The sequence below is a fragment of the Simochromis diagramma genome, unplaced genomic scaffold, assembly GCF_900408965.1.
Source record: "Simochromis diagramma unplaced genomic scaffold, fSimDia1.1 OVJJ01000516.1, whole genome shotgun sequence".
Taxonomy (NCBI): domain Eukaryota; kingdom Metazoa; phylum Chordata; class Actinopteri; order Cichliformes; family Cichlidae; genus Simochromis; species Simochromis diagramma.
In genome coordinates, this window is record NW_024386938.1 from 537,212 (window position 1) to 551,526 (window position 14,315).

A 14,315-nucleotide genomic window follows, 5' to 3' on the forward strand; every position below is an offset into this window, starting at 1 on the left:
AACAAATTCAAATGCCTATTCTGGATCTGATTAGGCACACGTTCCTGTAATTTGGTCACCAACTCAGAGTTGAGCTCAACATTTATTACGCTTGTAAATATAATTTTGGGGGTTAAATAAATGGAAACTATATTTTTCTAATAATTCCTGGGACTTCTCCTGTTTTTCAACTCGGTCCATCACACACTGTGTATCAGTTTCTACAGCAGAACTCACCTTGGCAGCAGATAACGGGGAACCTTTGAAGCTCAGGGTCTCCTGATGATGCTTTTTTTTAAATCAAGTCTGTGAGATACTCATGGACTGTGATACTTGTCAAAGCTTTTCTTTAGCATAGACTCCGCCTTTGTTCGAAGCATTTGAATAGCTCTGGCTTTCTATCGTCAATTTCATTTAAATCTTTCTGAATTTCCAAAAAGATGCTAAGCAGCATTCAAATGTGGTTTTGTGTTGGGGATCTTCGTCCTTTCTACTTCTCTTTTTGCTCTCAATCCTTTGAGAAATAATCGTTTTGCATCTCTGTAATGTAAGGATTTATAAAAACATTTATGTTTATAGAACACTCTTTTCTTCTAAGTTCCAACCAACCTGTCAAATCTTATTATACTCACTTCGCTCTTTCATTGGTTTTCTCCACCTGCAGCAGCTAAACTCAATAAATAATAGAATATATTGAAAAGTTGTTATTGCTGGTATGTGATTTCCTGGTAATGTTCATAGATTTAATGCAAATAATACATTGAAATAGGAATATTATAAATGAAAGAAAATTGTACATTTACAGCAGGAGTCGGCAACCCTAGGCACGCGTAGTTAACTGATGGCAAGACCGTAGCTGGACTGGCCATCGGGCATACCAGGCATTTACTCGGTGGGTCGATGGTAGGGTTGCCAACCCTCCCTTAAAAAACGGAATCGTCCCGTATTTAGAAACAAAAGTACACGTCCCGTATTGAGCTAATAAGAGACGCACTTTGTCCCGTAATACAGTGAGAATCAAAAGTAGTCTATAAATGTTAATGGAATTAACGCTTTGTTTGAAAACATAATTCCCAGCCCCTCTCCTGCTTTGTGACCAATGAGCTGACAGCACACTTGTGACAATTCGAGTATGACAATTCAGATTACCGCTCATCTCATTGGTCGAGGAAAGGTCGCTTGCGGAGAAAATACCGGAAGACAACAGATGACCACAACAACAAGCATGGCCAACAGGGAAACAAACGCCGACACTGCGGTGCAAGTCTCCCATATGGAAAAGAAATAGTAAAAACTTATATGTGATTACTCATGAAAGTGGCCACTTTCTCATTACTTTCATACATTGTTTTAGTAAGTATCCAAAACATACAAGTTTCATTATATAATTTTTCAAGGGATCTTATATCTGTTTTCACTCTTATATGCTTTTCTCTTTCATACAAGTTTCACACAAGACAGATACAAACTTTATAAGATTTATATATATATTTTCCATATGGGCTCGGACGACAGTACACCTAAAGCTGGGCAGACACTGTGCGATTTTTTCAGTCACGTTATTCAGCTCCTGCTCAAACTGCACGATTGACTCGCAGGGGTTAGAAGTTGGGTCACGATGCAGGTCTCACACTATACCGCCCGATGCTCTGATGCGACCCGAGTGCTCACACTGTGCGTCCATAAAATGAAGGTTATAACAGAAATTCTGTCGCTCTCTCTGTCTTTCACTCACACAGACACGCATACCACCACCATCAACTTTGCTAAATTGCTAATGATCAACATTGATCAGGCAGCTGTGATTGAGCAGCAGTGTAAATCCAACTATTTTCACGGTTGTTGTGGTCGTGATAATTTTGTGATGCCACATCGAAAAGGCTCGGATGAGCTTTCCAAAGTTCTACAAGTTGTGCCTCCATCGCTTGTGTCCAGATCACACGCTGCACAGCCGTGCTGCTCCATCTTTTTCACCGACGTTTACGTGTTTGCACGTGATTGATGATCGGGAGCTGGTCGTGAGGTGTTAATCGCTTCTCGTTACCCCACGTATACTACACGATGCACGATGAAGGCCAAAATCGGGCCGATCACCAAATCGGTCGCACGACTCAAAAATCGTCTCAAAATGGGCCAAAAATCGCACAGTGTGAGCCCAGCATTAGAGCAGCAATGTTTGTTCGCTCAGAGAAAGAAAAAAGGCTGCAAAAGTACAGGGAGGAATGGGAAAAGGAAAACACCTGGCTGGAAAATGCACGATAACACCTTTAAAGCGCACTGCACTGTGTGCCGGCGCACTTTTTCCATAGGCATGCTTCTAAGCATGAAGGCATGAAGAACATGAGGGGCGTGAAAGCTCGGGGAACCCTTAACCAATGTTTTGTCCACCAGGCCACGGCAGAAGCAGATATGGTAAATGGCCTGTATTTATATAGCGCTTTACTAGTCCCTAAGGACCCCAAAGCGCTTTACATATCCAGTCATCCACCCATCCACACACACATTCACACACTGGTGATAGCAAGCTACATTGTAGCCACAGCTGCCCTGGGGCGCACTGACAGAGGCGAGGCTGCCGGACACTGGCGCCACCGGGCCCTCTGACCACCACCAGTAGGCAAACACGGGGTTAGTATCTTGCCCAAGGATATTTGGCATGCAGTCAGGAGGCAGCCTGGGATCGAACCACCGACCTTCTGATTAGTGGCCGACCTGCTCTGCCACCTGAGCTACAGCCACCCCACATTCTCAGTCTTTAACTGAGAATTTCCAAGGGCTCCACCGAGCCCCATGAGAACATAAGATGTAAAGTACGCTCCTGTGCCAAATAATCCCAGGGAAGCGAGGCGGAAGAATTTACACCGCTCCTTCAATTCGATCCTCTCCTCTTCTTCCCTTTTTCTTTGTTCTTCCTCCTTTCTCCTCTTCAGCCTTTCTCCTTCGAGTTTCTTCTGGGCCGCCTTATACATCTCGTCGGTGTAGTGGTTTCCTCCATTGAAATCCACCATTTCATCTATTTCGTCCAAAAGACAGCCCCAGAGTGTCGATCACAGCGATATGTCTTCCGTCTTCACCCTCTGCCTCTTTTCTGAGACAGCCGTCGGTGACAGACTCAGGCGAAACGTCTTCTTTGAAAGCATTCGCATCCCCCAGGATGGTGTTTCCGGATGCACTCTTTCCCGATCCTGTTTTACCGACCAGAAGGAGTCTCAGTTCTTCACGGGTCGCAGAGCCTGCGGGGTTGGGGAAATGATAGTAACATTTGAATCATTCTAGAAATGTCATGGCTTGTCATGTGCTCTAATGTTGTGCTGTGGACATTAATGTGCTCTCTGTGCAGAGGAGTTTTTTTGTTTCCTGTTCTCATGCTGTCCTCCCATAGGTTGCCCAGCGTGGGAAGAGGTCTCTTTTTTTCCTCTTGTACTTTTCCCATTGTTGTGTAATTTTTTCAGTGTTATTCTCTGCAACGCTGCCGATCTCCGACTGTATTCCCATGTGATGTCTTTGTTGTGTGTGTAAGTCAGGGGGGGGGTCCTATTCCTCTGTGGGGCAACCTGCATATGGCCAATAAAGCATTCATTCATTCATTCAAAAAAAAAAAAAAACATAAAACACTACGTTACACTAGGCTATTCTTTTGTTATCTTTGTATTGATGTTGACAGCAAGCAGTTTGTCCACATAAAGCGAGTACCACAAGCAGCACACAACCCTGGGATTGCACTTTACCTTTGTATCGATGTTGACAGCAAGCAGTTTGCCCACATAACGCCAGTAGCACAAGCAGCACACATCCCTGGATCCGGCCTTTGGTCGCCAACATTTTCAGTAAGCTAAGAAAAGTGTCATGATCCTGGGTCGTTGACCCAGCGTTTGGTGTTTCTTTTTGGGTTCATCTTGTGTTTGGTGTTTATTCTGATTCTGTATTAATTCTTTGGGTTGGTTGTCGTGTTTATTATCCCTACCTGTGTCTCCCCTCTGTGCTCTGTTCAGGTCCCTGCGTTTTTGTTGTAAAACAGTCTGTGTGTTTCCGGTTTTACTTTGTAGGTCTGCTTCTCAACATGTCCATTAGTGTCAGCTGTGTCCACCCCTGCATGTCATCTCCTCATTACCTAGTGTGTATTTATAGTGTGTGTTGGCTTCTGTTCATTGTTGGATCGTCTGTGTTTCTCAGTGTAACTACGGCTCTCTGCATTCTCCGCTCCCCGTTTCATGCTTAGGTTTGTCATTTAGTTTTCCCAGTCTAGGTTTTTTCAGTCATTCGTCTTTTCTCACTGCCTGTTCGGTCGCTCCACTTCTGTAAATAAAACATCACTCTCATCACCAGTCAACTGCCTGCATTTTGGGTCCTTTTCCTCCTACACCACACGGCTCACCACGCCAGCCGTGACAAGAAGAAAGAAAAAAGAGGTGAAATTAAGGCACATTCAAGGAAAGTATTTCAGATCAGATTAGCAAGTTAAACCACACTGAAAATACACGTTGAATAAACCATGGCCCCAAACTAGTCGGTTGTCCCATGTGTTTCCCCCGTAGCTGCTCCGGGCGCACACACAATGAGCCCTGGTTTCGCGACGCAGGCGTAGCAACAACCTCCTTCTACTCCTCACTGCCTCCTGTATGTGTGTGTGTGTGTGTGTGTAGGAGGTACTGGGTTCCTCACAGACGGTGGTGTTCGCGAAACCCACCCTCCCCAAAGCTAAGGGCTCGCCAGCGAGGCGCGTGAGAGCGAGGAAAATGTTTTAAAAAAGGGAAAGGAGGATGAGGAGACACTGAGGGTCCGAGGTCTAAACGGAAGGCTGTGTTCAGGTAACCCGCCCTCCGCAGACCTAAGTTCATCTCACCTGAGACGCCTTTGTTCTCTGGCCCTGGAGGCCGCAAACGCCGACGCAGAGGGAGAAGATCTGGCGTTCTGGTTCGACTGAGACGGCGCACTAACAGACCACCGTTACCCAGTTTATTACTGGCTAATATGCAGTCTCTGGAGAACAAGCTGTGCGAGCTTCGGGCACGGATCTCATTCCAGCGAGAGATGCGGGACTGCTGCGTGATCTGCCTCACAGAAACCTGGCTATCGGACAAAGTACCGGACTCCGCAATACAACTGCCGGGGTTCTCTGTGCACCGCGCGGACAGGTCACAGGATCTTACTGGGAAAAGCAGAGGCGGTGGTGTGTGTTTCATGATCAACAACAGCTGGTGTGATTATGCGAACGTGCACCCGGTCAAATCCTTCTGCTCACCGGACCTGGAGTACCTGATGATTAAGTGCCGGCCATTCTGGCTACCGAGGGAATTTACAGCAGTGATTATTACAGCTGTTTACATTCCCCCACAAGCCGACACTGACCGTGCACTCAGGGAACTGTACAGCGCGATCAGCAGCGAGGAAACCGCACACCCAGAGGCAGCGTTTATCACAGCCGGAGACTTTAATAAGGGAAACCTGAAGAAAGTCTCACCAAAACTCCATCAACACATCCTTTTTAACACACGTGGAAACCGGCTACTCGACCACTGTTACACCTCTTTCCGGGATGCGTACAAAGCCCTCCCCCGCGCCCCATTCGGCCAATCAGATCACCGCTCCATCCTGCTCCTGCCCGCCTACAGGCAGAAGCTGAAACAGGAAGCTCCAACCCGGAGGGCGGTGCACTGTTGGACGGACCAATCGGAGTCTGCGCTGCGGGACTGTTTTGATCACGCGGACTGGGAAATGTTTCACGTGGCCGCCAGAGACATTGATGAATACACAGACTCAGTCTGTGGATTTATCAGGAAATGCGTGGAAGATGTCGTCCCATCCAGAACAGTCAAATCCTTCCCAAATCAAAAACCCTGGATTAACGGAGATGTTCGCGCGGCACTGGCGGCACGGAACACCGCCTTTGCCTCCGCGAACACATCGGACTACAAACACGCACATTACCAACTCCGGAAGACGATCAAAGCAGCCAAACGTGAGTACAGGGACAGGGTGGAGCAACAGTTTGACAACCCTCGGAGTATGTGGCAGGGACTAAACACGATCACAGACTTTAGAGGGAAAACCAGCACACCGCAGACCACGGCCTCTCTGTGTGAGGATCTAAACGTATTCTACGCTAGATTCGACGCAGCGAACACCATGAGACCGGACAGTGTGCGCACCGCGGATGACGTCAGTGCGTACACTGTGTCTGAGGAGGATGTGCGGAAGTGCTTCAGGAAGGTGAACGCACGCAAAGCTACTGGTCCGGACGGGATTCCCGGCCGCGTCCTCAAGTCATGCGCGGCTCAGCTGGCTGGAGTGTTCACGCACATCTTCAACCTTTCCCTCTCTCTGTCTGTAGTCCCAGCCTGCTTCAAAATGGCCACCATCGTCCCTGTACCCAAATCCTCCACCATCTCCTCATTGAACGACTGGCGACCTGTAGCCCTGACCCCCATCGTAAGCAAATGCTTCGAGAAGCTGGTCAGGGACTTCATCTGCTCTGCACTACCCGACTCACTGGACCCTCTACAGTTCGCATACCGCCACAACAGGTCCACTGATGATGCCATAGCCCTGACACTACACACTGCCCTGTCACACCTGGAGAAGAGAGACACGTATGTGAGGATGCTGTTTGTAGATTACAGCTCAGCATTCAATACCATCGTTCCCTCGAAGCTGGACAGGAAACTGCAGGATCTAGGAAAGAGCAGCTCCCTCTGCAGCTGGATCCTTAGCTTCCTGTCTGACAGACGCCAGGTGGTCAGACTGGGCAGCATCACCTCATCCCCCATCACACTGAACACTGGTGCTCCACAGGGGTGTGTACTGAGCCCTCTCCTGTACTCACTCTACACCTACGACTGCACAGCCACTAACAGCTCCAACATCATTGTGAAGTTTGCGGACGACACTACAGTGGTGGGTCTTATCACCAACAGTGATGAGACGGCTTACAGGGAGGAGGTCAGCGCCCTGACCCACTGGTGTCAAGACAACCATCTCACCCTCAACGTCGCAAAGACAAAGGAGTTGATAGTGGACTTCCGGAGGTGCAGAGAAGTACACACCCCCATCACCATCAACGGCGCTGCTGTGGAGAGAGTGAGCAGCTTCCGGTTCCTTGGAGTACATCTGGCTGAGAATCTTACGTGGTCAGTACACACAAACAAAACAGTGAAGAAGGCGCAGCAGCGCCTCTTCTTTCTCAGGAGACTGAAAAGATTCGGCATGAGCCCCCGCATCCTCAGGACCTTCTATCACTGTGCCATTGAGAGCATCCTCACTGGATGCATCACCACCTGGTATGGCAACAGCACCGCCTACAACTGCAAAGCTCTCCAGCGAGTAGTGCGGTGCTCTGAACGGATAATTGGAGGTGAGCTTCCCTCCCTCCAAGACATCTACAGGAAGCGCTGCCTGAGGAAAGCGGGGAGGATCATCAAGGACTCCAGTCACCCCAGCCATAAACTGTTCAGACTGCTTCCATCAGGAAGGAGGTTCTGCAGCATCCGGTCCCGTACCAGCAGACTGAGAGACAGCTTCTTCCATCAGGCCATCAGACTGCTGAACACGTCATAGACACCTCAGCTTCACTACTGGAACTTCAACATTATGCACTCCACACTGTATATAAATGCCACTTGTTTTGCACATATTCAACTCTGTATATTTTATATATTTTATTATTATTATTATTATTATTATTTTTATTTTTATTTTTTTTTTTTTTACTATTTAATTTGTAAAAATGTGTATACACACACACACACACACACACGTAGGAAAATATTTAGTATACACATCCAGAAATGCATACACTATTATATATTGTACATATATTTATTAGTTTCAGGTTGGCCATTCTTGTATTTTGCTCGTTTGTGTTGTTGTGTTTGCACATCTCTGTTGCTTGTGGGGCTCGCACACAAGAATTTCACTCGCATGTGCTGTGCCAGTGTGCCTGCACATGTGATGTGACAATAAAAGTGATTTGATTTGATTTGATTTGAAGTGTACGCTAGCGAGGCTCTTGAGAACGATGTAGAGGGAGCAAGGATGAGGAGGAGGCAAGGAGTTTCTGAAGTCCATACGGAGGGCGGTGTTCGCGTAATAGGCAGGCCACATAGCTGCGCTTTCACTAACGAGGCACTTGAGAACGATGTAGAGGGAGCAAGGAGAGCAACGGAGAGCCCGAGGTCCAACTGGAGGGTGGTGTTTGCGTAATAGGTAGGCCAAACAGCTTCTCTTTCACTAGCGAGGAGCATGAGAGCGATGAAGAGGGAGCAAGGCGGACGAGGAGGCATGGAGAGCCCGAGGTCCAACTGGAGGGTGGTGGTCGCGTAAAAGGCAGGCCACACAGCTGCTTTTTCACTAGCGATGCGCATGAAAATGAAGGAGAAGGAGCAAGGAGGACGAGGAGCAACGGAGATCCCGAGGTCCTCACCGAAGGGGGTGTTCACGAAACCGGCCCTCTGCAGACCTAAGCGTATGCTAGCAAGGAGCATAAACGGAGGGCGATGTTCGCGTAATGGGAAAGGAAAATGGCTGCTCTTTCACTAGCGAGGCCCTTGAGAATGATGGAGAGGGAGCAAGGAGTACGAGAAGCAACGCAGAGCCCGAGGTCCAACTGGAGGGCGGTGTTCGCGTAATAGGAAGGCCAAACAGCTTCTCTTTCACTAGCGAGGCTCATGACAACGGTAGAGAAGGAGCAAGGAGGACGAGGAGCAACGGAGAGCCCGATGTCCTCACTGAAGGGGGTGTTCGCGAAACCGGCCCTCCACAGACCTAAGCATACACTAGCGAGGAGCATAAACGGAGGGCGGTGTTCGCGTAATAGGCAGGCCAAACAGCTGCGCTTTCACTAGCGAGGCACTTGAGAACAATGTAGAGGGAGCAAGGAGTACGAGAAGCAACGCAGAGCCCGAGGTCCAACTGGAGGGCGGTGTTCGAGTAATAGGAAGGCCAAACAGCTTCTCTTTCACTAGCGAGGCACTTGTGAATGATGGAGAGAGAGCAAGGAAGACAGGGAGCAACGGAGATCCCAAGGTCCTCACCGAAGGGGGTGTTCGCGAAACCCGCCCTCCGCAGACCTATGTGTATGCTAGCGAGGAGCATCAGAACGATGTAAAGGGAGCATAGATGAGGAGGAGGCAAGGAGTGTCTGAAGTCCAAACAGAGAGTGGTGTTCGCGTAATAGGCAGGCCAAGCAGCTGCTCTTTCACTAGCGAGGCGCAGGAGAACGATGGAGAAGGAGCAAGGAGGACGAGGAACAACAGAGAGCTCGATGTCCTCACCGACGGCAGTTTTCGCAAAACCCACCCTCTGCAAACCTAAGCATACTCTAGCGAGGAGCGTGACAAGGATGTAGAGGGAGCAAGGAGGACGAGGAGGCTCGGAGAGCCTGAGGTCCAACTGGAGGGCGGTGTTCGCGTAATAGGCAGGCCAAGCAGCTGCTCTTTCACTAGCGAGGTGCAGGAGAACGATGGAGAAGGAGCAAGGAAGACGAGGAGCAACGGAGAGCCCGAGGTCCTCACTTAGGCCCATTTACGCGTAACCCAAGGCCCATCCGGCAAAGCGCTCACCTGTGAGGACCAGGAGAACGGAGCAGAAGGAGGTCGGAGGACGGGGAGGCAGGGAGAGTCCGAAGTCCTCACTTAGGCCGGTTTACGCGAACACTGCCAAGAAGGAGACATTGATGATGATGATCTGAAGTTGAGAGTTGTTTCCTCCGACGTTTCGGGGTCCCTCGAGACCCCAGTGTTTGTCATCGTAACTTACGAATGTGCATTGGGGTTGCGAAATACCCCATCGCCATTACTAAGGGGTCACAGTGTACCCACGGAGTAGAGAGCACCCCCAGTCCTCGCGAAGGCCGGTTTACGCGTAACTTGGGGCCCACCCGGCTAAGCACTTGCCTGCGAGGAGCAGGAGAATGGAGCAGAAGGAGGTAGGAAGGCGGCAGGGAGAGTCTGAGGACCTCAAGGAGGGCGGTTTACGCGAACTCTGCCCTCTGTAAAGCCAAGCGTCCAACAGCAAGGCACAGGAGAACTGAGGAGAGGGCCGGTTTACGTGAAGACTACCCTCTGTAAAGCTGAGCGTTTGCAAGCGCAGGGTAGAAGGACCAAGGAGAAGGAGGAAGGAGACGATGATGATGATGATTATGTGAAGTTGAGAGATGTTTGCTCCGGTGGTTCGGGGTCTCTCGAGACCCCAGTATTTGCCATCGTAACTTACGAATGTGGTGTGGGGTGGCGAAATACCCCATCATGATCACTAAGGGGTCACAGAGTACCCACGGAGCACGGAGCGCCCGCGGTCCCCACTTGGGCCGGTTTACGCGTAACCCGGGGCCCATCCGGCTAAGCGCTTGCCTGCGGGGAGCAGGAGAACGGGGGAGAAGGAGGAAGGAAGTCGAGGAGGAACGGAGAGTCCGAGGTCCTCACTGAGGCCGGTGTACGCGAACACTCTCGAGAAGGAGACGATGATGATGATGATGTGAAGTTGAGAGTTGTTGCCGTGGCGCTTTGGGGTCTGCGTGACCCCCCTCCCCTTCTTTTTTTTTTTTTTGGTCCAGGGCGCACAAGGGTTAAGTCAAATCAGCAGTCTTAACTTTAAACCACATCTTGAAGTAGTAACTAATCAAAATGATACATAGTAAGCTCATAGAGACTTGTATCCACACAAAGTGCAAAATTATCATTCTAGTGCAGCTGTCTCCAACCCCTGGGCCAGTCATTTGGTACCGGGCTGCGAGAGTTGAGGCTCGGGTGTGAAATTTATGGTTTTCAGGGTTTTTATCGTTATTTTTTATTGTTTTTATCGTTAACTCGGTTTCCCTGGGTCTTTTCCGGTGTGTTATCAATAGATTGGGGGGGTTGGTACCGGTACTGGTTTTATTTTGTTGTATTTATCCGCGACACCTTAAAGGCGTCCATGAAAATATTGTCGGGCATAAACCGGTCCGTGGCGCAAAAAAAGGTTGGGGACCGCTGTTCTAGTGTACAAAACAGGGGGAGGCATTTTCTCATTACATGAACTCATCACACACTGATACAGTTGAGCTCAACAACTGTTAGCATCAAACAGCCCTACCCCACCCCTTTCCATTTTCAGATAAGTTCAAACTTTTAAAACTAGCTGCACAAACTGAATAATGACCCCCTTTAATAAAACCAATGTTGTTAAAATTGTTCTTTTTTTATTACTTTGTACAAATGTGGTTGCAGAGGCTCTCATCCTTTCTATAGTTTTATTTTGATTGTGAGTGAATTACTAATTAAAAACCGATTTGACAAAGAACAATGTTTTGTGGTTATTTGAGTTGTTGTTCCGCTCAGCTCAAAGCAGTCTGGCCATTGTTATCTTGACGAGGCATTTTCATCCAGAGAAATATTACTTGCTCGATATGTTACTTTTTCATACCACTTTCTGTAAACCCTAGAGATGTGTGTGTGTGTGTGTGCATGTGTGTGTTTTATATAAATAAATAAGTAAACAGCAAAATACAACGCTGGTGTTCCAAATCAAAGAAAAAGTAATGTTGCAGAACCCTGATTTGATCATCACTGTGCTATCGGTGCTGCTGTTTTTAACTCAACATGACAGCCACACATTGGAGATCTGAAAATTTAAACTGAATACATTTAAACACCACAGATCACTCACGGTGTGTTCACACCGAACGCGATAGAGGCAGGCAGAGCGTCAGGCTTACATGTAAAGTCAATGGAAAGGCGCGCTGACCCGCGATTGCGGCTCCCGCGAAAATTCGGAAGCAGATTTGTGTCGCGAAAACGCCAAAACGCCTGAAACGCGCGTGAGTGTAGCGCGTTTCAGGCGTTTGACTCGCGAAAAAAAACCACGCGCGTGAGTTTATGTGTTGCATTTTGTGCATACACGCGTTTCGCGTCCACCGCTCGAGTTGGAAAAATCTGAACTCCAGCGTCAAATCGCGCCGCGACAACCAATCAGGAGCCTGGTGACGTGGCTGTTACCTAGTTCAAAGGGGCAGATCCAGCCAAAGCCCTTTATTCTTCAATAGAAGGAAGGCTAATCAATGCCGTAGCAAACAACCCGGAGCCGTACGACACCAGCTACTTTCTGGACCGAGACAGGAATATAAAGGACCGAGCTTGGAGGAAGATATGTGAAGAGATCGGGCAACCTGGTAAGTTTATTCATTTCTCTTAAGTTTTCTCTAAAGTTTTCACTGACCCGGGGAAGCCGCACAAAAGCTAGCAAGCCACCGCTATTTTCCCACTGACGTACAAATACCGTTCTGCTTTTATGCATGTTGTCATTTAAGAATATATTTTATTGTTTATTAATAAACAGCACACAGTGGTCCCGCTGTTCATCCGTCACTGCTTCGCTTTTTCGCTGATTTTTTTATTGCACAGTACAGCATTGCATTCTGCAGCCTGATTGACAAATCTGCTCCGTGTCGTGTCTCCTGCGCTTGTCAATTTTATCATGTTTGGTTTTGATAACCATCACGTCCAATAGAAAAAACAGCACAAAAACACCCATAACTATGAGCCTCATTCGGAAATAGACACCTGCACCGCGAGGGAAAAAGGCGCACGAAAGTGGCGGGCAGATGAAGACAAAACACGGCATAATAATACTTTTACGTTTTGCAATCTACAAAGGTTTGCACTTTGAGAATCAATTGTGAGAACTGTGACCAATGTTCATGTGTGTGTGTGTGGAAAACAGTGTATAAAGTGCGTGGCCAGGGGCTAGTTATTCTGAGAACCCCTGCTGCAATAAATGAGGGACCACTGTCTACTCTATGATTATTATATTTAACCTGTTAACATTTAATACTGTATTGATAGAACCAACTGATTCTGCAGCAGAGCATCCCCTGTTGCTTCTCCTGGCTCCCCAGTCCCTGAGCTCCTGCTGCTGCACCCACAGGTATGTACAGCAAGCACTGATACCTTTTTAGTCGGTGGGATTGCCTTGTGATCACCTTTACTAAATATCTACAACCAATCTGATTATATCCTGTTTTTTTTTTTTTTTTTTTTTTTTTCAATGTTGAAATTAAAATCTAGTAGCAGCCTTCTCATTTCTTTGTGTTTTGTGCCGTTTTACAGGCCCACAGGGGAGGACGGCTCCGAGGCAGATGAGGGACGGGTCCCAGGACGGTCCATCGGCGGTGGAGCTGGCCATCCTGGAGTCCCTGAAGAGGCCACACCAGTCTCCAATGGAGCATTTCCTCCTCAGCCTTGTTCCTGCTCTGGAGAGCAGCTGGTCCTTTTTATTCCTGTCTCTCTGTAAATTCTTATATTTTATATATTTATGTTTAATGTTTTTCTGTTTGAGAATTTTAATATTATTTCAAATAAATTTTTATAATGACTAATGTCTCAGTTCTACTACACAGCAAATGTTGGCACACGACTTGACACATGTAGAATTTATTTCATATTATACTAATGACAAAATATACTGATACAGTGGGATGCAAAAGTTTGGGCAACCTTGTTAATAGACATCATTTTCCTGTATAAATCGTTGGTTGTTACAATAAAAAATGTCAGTTAAATATCATACAGGAGAGACACACAGTGATATTTGAGAAGTGAAAAGAAGTTTACTGGATTTACAGAAAGTGTGCAATAATTGTTTAAACAAAATCAAGCAGGTGCATCAATTTGGGCACCACAAAAAAGAAATGAAATAAATATTTAGTGTATATCAATGTGTGTGTCTCCTATATGATATATGGGGTGCCTTTGTCTGGACGTGCTTCCCATCCAGAGCTGCACAGCACAGAGGGAAGTTCCAGCGCTCCTGGAATCCCTCTGTGATGGACCGCCAGTCTCCAGGTGAAGGCACAGCCATGAAGTCTTCCACTAGACAGTCCCAGGTGGCCGTCGCTGCCTGGGGGGTGATCTGGCTCACCGTGGACACACCGACTGTAACTGAACGCTTGGTCGTGAAGGAGTCCCCGGTGACAAGGAACCTGGACAGAATTGTTCAAAATCAGTATTATGTGTACTGTACTTACAAAATACATTATTCAAATTCCAAAATACTTTTGTGATGTCAGATTTAAATCACAAAACATGAATCTTACATAAAACCTTTTGTAATTATAAGGATAATTACAAAATGTATATTAGATAATATCTAAAACAGTTGTTTTGTTTTAACTTTAACATATCATAATTTGATTGGTAGCAACTTTCACAACTACAGTGAGCCAATCACTCATAATTCCTAAACATGTCAATCAGGTAGGAATGAAGTGAGACATTAATAGAAATAAAGAGTTGTATGTTGACATGTAGCCCTTTCCTTGCTTAAATCATTAATATTTTTGAAAAATTAATCTGTGATAAGACAGC